The 7,004-nt window shown below is 39.1% G+C and overlaps 1 pseudogene; it reads left to right on the top strand.

Moving 5' to 3' along the window:
- Positions 1-216: 216 nt before the first annotated feature.
- Positions 217-918, top strand: LOC142139963 (E3 SUMO-protein ligase NSE2-like; annotated as a pseudogene).
- Positions 919-7,004: the final 6,086 nt, after the last annotated feature.

Raw genomic sequence — 7,004 nt, 5'->3', positions numbered from 1 at the left:
GTGCAAGAGGGAATTGACCTTCAGCCCTCCCACCCACCCTTATGTAAGATATTGGAAAGGACATGTACATTTTAACAAACCAAGCACTCCAGCGACAAGGAGTGCCACTTTTGTGGCTGAAGTGCTTGGTTTGTTTGGGCCCCCACAAACAAGCTACCAATAGCTTAGCTGCCATAAGCCCAACAGTGCTGTCAATGAACTCTACATTATTAAACCATGTCTGCTCATGCTGTATCTTTAATCTCATTCTCCTCTGTGAATACCTCCTTCTCATCCCTGAAGAACTGCCAAACTCATGCAGACACAGGAATGGATATTACAACCGGAGTGGCATTAGATCTGCTTTAGACAGACTGTGACACAGAACATGTGGGCAGCATGGAATCTGTCATGTTGGAATATGCTGCATTGAACAGAGATTTAAACCAATATATAGACGCAGTTGAGGAGATCGTACTTAAGTTAAAAAGGGACCGACCGGATGAGATTTCAGATTTGAGAGAGCTTGTTCATGAGAGATACACAGCACTTCAGAAGAATAATAGAGAGGAGGCCATGAGGCAGGATGATAAATATGTAGAGTTTAAAGAACAGCTAAGAGACCTGAGAAAACAAATGGGTGTCACCAGCCCCTGCAGACTAAGCTATGGAAGATGAAGAAGAGGAAATCGTATCACCCAGAGCACTCCTATAATACATTATGAGAAGGTGAACCCAGTGAAAAACAAAGTATGTGGTCACACGTATGAGACAGGAGCAATTAAAAGGTTGATTGAAAACAAACTTCAGAAGAGTAAATCTGCCAGGTGTCCAAAAATTGTCTCTTATCACTCTGACATGAGTATATTGGATCTTTTTCCATACAATGCATTAAAAAGAGCCTTTGAAATTCACAGCAAAAAGCAGGGTCATTTCTGAGTTTTGAATCAGCCCCAATTCCCCAAAAAATCAAATATAGCTAGGTACTTTTGACGTAAAGTGCAGATTACAAACTCTTTGTGCAATACTGATGAAACAGCAGCAAAGTGGAAGGTTTGAGTAATACATATACACGTCTATTTAGACATCCATGCTTACATTACTTCTGCAAGCAACATTTTTCTTTGTTAATAAAACAGCTGTCTTTATACCATTCAAAAAAAAAAATAATAATCCTCCACAATTGTTTGGATGTCGTTAGTTGATAGTAGGATCAGATAGAGTTACAGCGGAAGTGTCACTAATTTTGGTCAATTCTTTTACAATAGACCAGACGAGATGTCAAAATGTTGTGCTGAGTCATTTGCATCATCAATGGGAGTCATTGAGTTTTGCAAAGCACACAACAGTATATAGCACATGTAGGTAACATTGGCATACAACGGTAGCTGAAAGGAAAAGTGGTGCAAGGTGGAATTGTCCGTGGGCCCTCCTACCCGGGTCTTTCCACCCACCCTTATGTTGGATCCTAGAAAGTACATGCACACTTTAACAAACCAAGCACTTCAGTGACAAGGAGTGCCACTTTTGTGGCTGAAGTGCTTGGTTTGTTTGGGCCCCACAAAACAAACTAACAATGGGCTTAAGGCAGCTAAGGGAACAGTGCTGTTAATTAACTCTACTGTGACAAGATGATGTTGCCATCATACTCAGCCTCATCCTCAATCTCATCAGTGTGTACATCATCCTCACACATTATCAATTCATCACCGGAGTCCACCATTACAGAAGTCTCTATATTTAGATGTAATTGGCGGGAAAGGCCTTCCTCGTGGAAATTGAAGTTTATTTTTATGAATATCATCTTTTCCACATTGTGAGGAAGTAGTATCCTAAGACGATCACTGACAAGGTTCCTGGCTGTGCTGAAAACTCTACCCACTGGAGGTTGGGCAGCTTAGGTAGTGCAAAGCGAAATTCCCTGTTTTTTCCTCCCAGTATGTAAAGGGACTGTCTGATGTGTCTATTTCTATGCTGTTGTTAAAATAATCCTCCACCATCCTTTGGATTTTGATAGTAGGATCAGGTAGAGTTATGGCAGAGGTGTCACATTTTTTAGTCAATTCTTTTAGACCGGACCAGATGTCAAGATGTTGTGCTGAGTCATCTGCATCATCACGGGGTCTCTTGGTAAAGCTAAGTTTTTTCCTAGCAGCAGTTGACTGAGAAACTGAAAGAGGAGACAACGTCCTGTCACGTAACACTTAAGCTGTCATCTTGCTCACCAGGAGCTCCTTGCTTCTCTTGAGATCTGGGTCAGTTGGAAACAAAGAGAAGACATAGCTCTTAAACCAAGGATCAAGCACAGTCTCCAAAATGTAGTGAACCAATTTCAAGATTTTGATAACTCTTGGATCCTGGCGAAGCAAATAAAGTACTTGATCTACAAGTCGAACATACTTAGCATAATTGCTTTGTTTCAACTCCTCCTTCAGTTTCTCAAGCTGCTTTTCCAAAATTCTAATTAAGAGTTTTAACTTTGCTCAAGCTAGCAGTGTCTGAACTCACTTCACAGATGACTACTTCAAATGGTTTCAGCACCTTGCACAACACAGAAAGTATTCTCCACTGTGCTTGAGTAAAATACATCCTCCCTCCTTTCCCAATGTTGTGGCTTGTGAGGCTAGGCGTGGATGACTTTCGCTCTTCCTCCATCCTCAGAGGCATATACAGGGTGGAATTCCACCTTGGTACCACCTCTTGCTTCAGTTGGTGGCAGGGCAAATTATATTGCTATTGTAGCTGTTGTAATCTCCTACATGCTGTTGCCGAATGCCGGAAATGTCCAGATATTTTACGAGCCACAGACAGCATCTCCTGAAAGTCCCTGTCATTTTTGAAAAAGCTCTGCACCACCAAGTATATTGTGGGAGCAAAACAGGGAATGTAATGAAATTCACCCAGCTGTAATGCTCTCACAATATTGGTGGCGCTATCAGAAATGACATATCCTGAGGAGAGTCCAAGGCGGATAAGCCATGTCGCAATGGCATCCCTTAATTTTTGTATCAGATTGTCAGCTGTATGCCTCTTAGTGAAGCCGGTGATACACAGAGTAGCATGCCTCTGATAAATGTGAAGCACTTGGGTCCATGTTGCTTCTGTTCCTGCTGGTGAAGGCGAAACACCAACCCAGTTAGCTGTCACTGTCTTATAATCTTTAGTTTGCCCAGTTCTGCTTGTCCACATATCTGTGGTTAAGTCTACAGTGGGTATAATGGCATTTTGTGGCCCAATAATTACATTTTTATGAACTTTCTGGTAAAGGTGAGGAATATCTTTTCTAGTAAAATGTTGTTGTGATGTAATTTGGTAATGGGGACACAAGCCTTTTATGCTAAAGTACTTTAACATAGGCTTTAGCAGATGACGTAGAGAGATTACTATCATCGTGCCAGCAGCTGCCTGGTGCTCCTGGTCTTCTGTTTATTGCTGTGAATCCATTTTGATAACACAGTACAATGTGACTACAGATTTTAAAGAACACTGACAGCCCTATTATTTCTATTTCAGCAATGACAATTAGCAATGGAGCAATGCCATGTAGACTGTAGACTGGCAACAACACTGGGACCTCTCATGTTTCTGTGTGAGCTATACCTCAGTAGAATGTCATTGGAGACTTTTAAGAAAACTGCCACCCCTCCTCTTTCGATTTTAGTGCCCAACTGCACTAAAGACTGCCAAGAACCATGCTACCCCTTCTGTGTCTCTCTGTGAAATAGCACCGGATCACCGTGGAGGGCGGTGCTTATAGAATCCTAAACTCACTAGATCCGACGATGCAACAATGACATTTTGCCTCGTTTTCACTTCCGAGGGAACGCGAAAGTACTAAGCCGGCTCGGTACTTGGATCGGCGAAGATTGGGTGGGCTCGGTTCTCGGAGAATCGAGCCTGAGCATCTCTACAAGTAACCAATAGTAGCATATTTCTCATGTTCTATCCAATCAGAGGGAAGTTGCTCTGTTTTGGTTAGTAGCTGTCAGGCCTCCTCATTCATGCTGGGGCTCAGCAAGAAGCATTTATGCAGTGTTGATGTGTTTTTTTTAAATTCCCTTTTGATTAAGAGCTTTTGAAATTAGGTGTCTAATATACTGGTGAGGAATTGGGAAGTATTTATTCAAATAACACATTTTTCACATTACAGTAGTGTACATTACAGTATTACTTTTATGTTGCCAAGACATGCTGGCACTCATTATTCTACAAGCATCAGCATGCTCTTGCAGCCATGGGTATGCTGACAGTTGTAGTTCTACAAGCACCAGCATGCCCAAGCAGTTTATAGCTGCCAACACCAACACACTCACATGGATGTTGGGAGACAATCCAGGGCTTTCATTGCTCAACTCTCCCTAAGATTTTATCCCCTTCTCTACCCTCTTCCACCCGACATAACGAGAGGCAAGTCAGGGGTGCGCAAAAATCTTAATGCAGAAGTATGCATATGCATTTTATGGTGCACGTGCAAAATACAAAAATGCACATTTTATGCAATAAAAGGGATTTTGGCCTTCTATACTCTTCACTTGTTCCAGCATAGCTCTGGTTGACCACTAGGCAAGGTCAAGGCTATATGAATGGGCTTGAACATGGATTTCTGAGTACTAAGTTAGGGACAACCAGCAGCTCTCTCTTAGGGCTTTCTTAAATACTCCGGTCCAGCCATTGTCTCCCTATCCAGCCCCAGGGTGAAACGTCCAAACGTCTTCTAAACTATGGGGTGCAGTCCACTAAGTGGTGCTTAGCCAAAGTGTTGTTATAAAATGATGTTACATTATTATTATTATTATTATTATTATTATCCCTCTTTTCTGTTTATCAAATTGAAATCACATTTCTCCATTTTTAATAAGCCACAGCTGTTTCATTTGATGTGATATGAAGTGTGGATTAACACTGACATGTATTAATCTCAGATTCAATCAAATTTCTTTGGGTTCTGCTTTCACATTGTGAACACATTTTGTTTACGATTATTGTTTGGAGCATTTTTTATTAAAACGTTTGCTCTTTTCCCCTGTTTCCCCCGCGTTGATATTCTATAATAATATCCTATTTTGTTTGCCTTGAATCAATAATGATATTATGATGCTGAGCAGGTTATAGTCCATTCCACCTTGGCTCATGATATCTTTGATTTGAATGTGATATCAGATACAAATAATTTCAGAGCTCATTCAGAGGTGCTAAGCAATCGTCAATGCTTCAGTGCACACATGGGAGATAGGAGGGAGATATATTGTAAAGCTGTTTTACTAGATCAGGTATGCAAAATGCAATTTTACTCACATCCATACATGCACTTCAAAAATAACTGTGGCAATAGAAACGGCATACTATTTAAAAGCTATCCATCGCTCTTAGTTTACCTTTAAAGGACCTTCAACATCAAAATGTGTTTAAGTATATTAGTGGAATTTACGGAAAAATATTTCTGTGCTTTAGAGGATGGTGAATTTTATTGCCTTAACTTTTTCTTAACATGTCAGAATAGTTCTGCATACTGTAACAATCATTCAGAATTTATGCAATGCAGGTTACCACACCAGAGAAAGTCCACCCCTGCATATCAAGTCTCTGGCTATGACTAATTAATGAACTCCTTGTTAGCAGAAATGTACAGTAAAGCAAACATGTTTTCTTGTCTTTTTTTAACCATTTAGTTATCCTTCTATTTAAATATCTTAAACAGAGCGTTAACGTAGAATTTTGTTAGCTCTTGGTACATACAGCATATTGTGGCAAACTTTCAGGGACATCATCATGTTCCCCAGTAATCAAGCCGGTTCCCATATGAACTAGATGGTTAATATATGTTAAAGGGAATTTCTTGTGGAAAACCTTAAATGCAAACACTATAGTAGTGTTAGGAGTTTGCATTAGAAAATTTTAAAATACTTTATTTATTATTTAAAAATATTATTTTAATAGTGTTTTAAACTTTAACGCAAATTGCAAAGTCAAACCCCAAACCTTGAACAGCAAATCTTAAGCTGCAAATTTTGAACTGCTATCAATTGATGCTGGAATCGGGGTCTCTATAAACAATTGTACCACAAACATGTTTAAGGTCTTCGAACTGGTGAAATTCAATCAAATGTCAAACCGGTTTAAAATTTTCAAGCATCTCACGACTCTAGAACTGATGTAAATCAGCACATATTGCTCATTTTCTTTTTCACATATACAACTTATACAATCTTACATTATTATATAGATTTTAAAAGATATGATTTTAATTCCACTTTAAGTTAAATTAATAAACCTCTCAGATTTGATCCACAGACCATAAAGCTACTTTGTTTTAATTTTGTTTACATATGAGAAATAATTGTAGAACCATGTCATTTTGTATGAAATATATAGATCTGCAGATTTTACTTTGATTTTGTAACTCCTACTGGTAAACTTCCAGTTAGCATTTGATTGGGTAATATGTGCTACAGCCAATGTTCCCTTTCATTTCTAAAGCATTAGCTGAAACATTTTTTGGTGAGCTAATTTAAAAATTAAGAGCAGCTATGCAGAATAGTGGGAGTGCTTTTTTTTGTCTTTGGGATATATTTACTAAACTGCGGGTGTCGAAAAGTGGAGATGTTGCCTATAGCAACCAATCAGATCTTAGCTGTCATTTTGTAGAATGTACTACATAAATGACAGCTAAAATCTGATTGGTTGGGAAAGGCACCATCTCCTCTTTTTCAAACCAACAGTTTTGTAAATATACCACTTTATCTTTATTTTCTTTCACTGCCCAACAAATTATCATAGTGCATGGCACCCCATCCTGGCCAGTATATCACATCCAGCAATAGCAAACGTCTTTCAAAATGATTGGGGCCTATTATTGTGGTCGGAGGATGACTACAAACACAAGCCAATGGTGATCATCTGCAGTAAATAGCAAACACATGTATCAATATGCCTGATAAAAATCTGATATTGTTATTTAAAAAAATCATTGTGATATTGCAATGAGTGGCCAGTATTAATATACAGAGATGTACATTAGATGTAAA

The sequence above is a fragment of the Mixophyes fleayi genome, chromosome 2 (assembly GCF_038048845.1).
Source record: "Mixophyes fleayi isolate aMixFle1 chromosome 2, aMixFle1.hap1, whole genome shotgun sequence".
NCBI lineage: Eukaryota > Metazoa > Chordata > Amphibia > Anura > Limnodynastidae > Mixophyes > Mixophyes fleayi.
The sequence above is the reverse complement of the archived record's forward strand: the minus strand, read 5'-3'. Positions and strand labels throughout refer to the sequence as shown.